Source organism: Rousettus aegyptiacus, unplaced genomic scaffold, assembly GCF_014176215.1.
Source record: "Rousettus aegyptiacus isolate mRouAeg1 unplaced genomic scaffold, mRouAeg1.p scaffold_m13_p_12, whole genome shotgun sequence".
NCBI classification, from domain to species: Eukaryota; Metazoa; Chordata; class Mammalia; order Chiroptera; family Pteropodidae; genus Rousettus; species Rousettus aegyptiacus.
In genome coordinates, this window is record NW_023416287.1 from 59279904 (window position 1) to 59283514 (window position 3611).

Genomic DNA, 3611 nt, shown 5'->3' on the forward strand with positions numbered 1-3611 from the left:
AGAAATAAAACAAATTATACACAAATATCCAGAAAATAGCAGTGGAGAAAATACTGATACCACATCCCTAATATTGAAAGTAGAGTTTGCACAGAAAGGAAACCATGACGAAAATCTCCCTGAATGCAGATGCAAATCCTAAAATAAAATTAAGCATTCAAATTCAGCAATATATGAAAAGAATAATGCATTAATGACCAGTGGCTTTTATGCCAGGAATGCAAGGTTGGGTTATAATTTGAAAATCAATCAATATTACTCAACATATTAATAGTTTAAAATTAAAAATAATATTATCATCTCTATAGATGCTGAAAAAGCATTTTAAAAAATTAAACACCCATTTATGATAAAAAAAAAAACTTTCTCTGAACTAAGAATAGAAAGGAACTGCTTTAACCTGATAGCCCCTATTAAAAAACAAAAAAAACTACAGCACACATCATATTTAATGGTAAAAATACCTAAACATTTCCCCCTTAAGACTGGGAACAAAGCTCAGCATTGTCCTGGCCTTTACCTCCACGATAAGGCAAGTAGCAGAAATAAAATGCATACATAATGGAAATAAAGAAGCAATACTCTTTTCTAATAGAAAACATCATCTTCTATGTAGAAAATTCTGAAAAAGCTACTACAAAGCTACTAGAATAAGTGCATTTACCAGAGTTTCTGGACACAAGGTTAATTTACAAAACTATATAAAAAACACTTACAACTCAATAATAATAAGAAAACCTAAAATAAAAATAAGCAGAAGACTTGAATAGCAGTTTGACAAAACTGTTATGATGTTAATAATTGGTGTAAGAGATTTATTATATGTTGGTAAACAAGCACATGAAAAGATATCTAATATTATTAGTCAATAGTCAAGACAATGTAAATTTAAACCATAAAAAGGTATCACCACACGCATTCCTACTTGAATAGTGAAAACTGAAGACTGACACCGCCAAGTGTTGATTAGCGTTTAGACAAACTAGAACTTTCATACAATGCTTGTGATAATGCAAAATGGTATAGTTAGTTCGGAAAATCATTGAAGAATTTCTTACAAAGTTAAACATGCACTTAACATTTGACCCAGCAATTCTACTCTTTAGTTTTTATTTACCTAAGTGAAACAAAAATGTATTACACAAAGACATGTATGTAAATGTTCACAGTAACTTTATTCCTAAAAACAAAAAACTGGAAATAACTCACATGTCCATTAACTGGCAAATAGATAAACTAATCATGTTAGATTTACATAAAGAAATATTTCTATCAATAAAATAGAGTAAACTTAATTGTGTTGTGGTCATACAACTGAATAAATTTGTCAAATTATTGAATAGTATGCTTAAAATTGGTCATTTTTAAAAATTATAGTTGTACAATATTAGTTTCAGGTGTACAACATAGTTATTCAATATTTATATACCTTATAACGTGATCACCATGTTAAGTTTAGTAACCATCTGTCACCATATGAAGTTATTACAATATTATTTATTATATTCCTTGTGAAAATTGGTGATTTTTAGTACACAACATATATCTCAATAAAGCTAATGTATACAGATGTAGATATATAATATATATAAGTACATATAAATATATTTAAAATTGAGGAGTGAATCTAAAGCTAAAGTTCTAGATTAGAAGTCCAAAACTGGGCAATATTTAAAACCATGAGTTTTGCAGAAATCTTGAAAGGAAAACAAAGGCTATGATAGATAGCATCACTTTTTACAAATAAGAAAACAGGCTCACATATATTATGTGATTTGTCCACAGTTACACAGCTATTTTAAAAAGCCATAACAAGGATCTCATTATTCCATAGTGATATATGGGTATGTATGTATAAACTACATATGCAATAGACTTGTAAAAACGTTGCTGAATTTCACCTTTTAAAAGTCAAATATCCATTCACTTACCTTTGTGACTCACCCAACTCTTTTTATTTTTTTTATTTTTATTTTTTTATTATTATTTTTTTAGGCTAAGCAACCCTTGGTTGACCTCACAGATTGCAAGGACCTTGTCAGCTTGCAATCTCTTATTATTATTATTTTTAAAATTTTTTTATGCCTACAGCACCTGGTCTTCGTAGGTGGTCTTCCATCCAAGTACTAATCAGGCCTGACCCTGCTTAGCTTCTGAGATCAGATGGGATTGGGTTTGTTCAGGGTAGCATGGCTGTAGATCCAACTCTTTTTTAAAAACCATAGGTAGGAAGTGCTGACCAAGGATCCTTTCTATATCTCAGTGTTCATTTTCTACAGATATATCTCTCACCCACATAGAAATATACATGTATAGAAACGAAACCCATACCCATACAATCTTCCAAAGTAATTAGACAGTTTTGAATATTGATTGGGGTTGAAGAAAAAGGAATAATGAAAGATAATCCAGAGGTACATGAAAGATCAAGAGTGGGTCACATGACCAAGAGAACCTAGAATCTCTCAGATCCTTAACTGTCTATTATATTGTCATTTGATAGTTAAATTCACAATGTCGAAGGCTTTTTAATTATTAACATTGGGGTAAATTTGCATCTATAGGTATTAATAAATCCCTTATACAAATTATCAAAAGATTAACACAGATTAAAAAATAAATATTAGCTTCCTATAACCAAAACAATTATCGGAGCTCAGGAAAAAAAAAACAACCTATGTAAAAGCATTATTTTCACAGACAAAAGCATGTCTGTTGTTACAGATTTACCAAGTAGCATTCAGCATGGATTAAAATGCAGGCAAAATGAACACACACTAAGAATGTGACAAATTTTTATGCAAGTATAATTTTATCCCAGATAGGCAATTCTTTTTAAAAATGAAATGACTAAAAATCTAGTAAAGGAGCTAGTAATGACTATACTACTACTCATATTTCTTTTAAGAAATTAAATTAAACTATTTTTCATTCTGATGGGCAAAAAAAAGTAAAATGCCCTGAAAACTATAGTATTTGGGGCTTTTAAAACAGTAAGCAAGGTCCTTCTCATTTTCCACAAATATTCGCTTCCCTAGTACAGCTTTGTCATCATGGAATATATGTATATTTTTGTAGCTGTTAAAAAACCATGAATTCTAGGGTTTACGACAGACTAAACTGCCTTTAATGCTGGTGGCATGAACAGTAACTCGAGATAGTATATGTCACACTGCACAAAATAGATCATAATCTCTTTAAATTGATATTAGAATGGAAACCTTTGTATGTGTAAATTTTAATGAAAATGGTAAGGCTTCAGAACAAAGCATAATGGTGGCTGAGAATATTCAAATTGGTAACAATCTTATGATTTGAAGAGAAAATAATCACAGTGCAAGTGAACTGTCAAATCTCCACTACATTTGAAGTAGGAATGGGCAGGGGAGAAGAAGGAGCATGGACCAAGAAATGGTGTTCATATAACAGGCTTTGCAGATGTTCATCTGTAGTGCTTTGCTATTTCTGTTGCTCCAGAAGAAATTTTGGCAATTGCCATGTGTAAGGTGTAGAGACATACTTATGAAATCCTAATTAAAACATGTAATTCTCTTTTGGAAAAAAAATTAAATTAAATTATAAACCAGAACCAGGGCAGTAGGAGGAGGAGG

General features: G+C 30.6%; 1 pseudogene; it reads right to left on the reverse strand.

Moving 5' to 3' along the window:
- Positions 1-2082: 2082 nt before the first annotated feature.
- Positions 2083-2201, reverse strand: LOC118610224 (annotated as a pseudogene).
- Positions 2202-3611: the final 1410 nt, after the last annotated feature.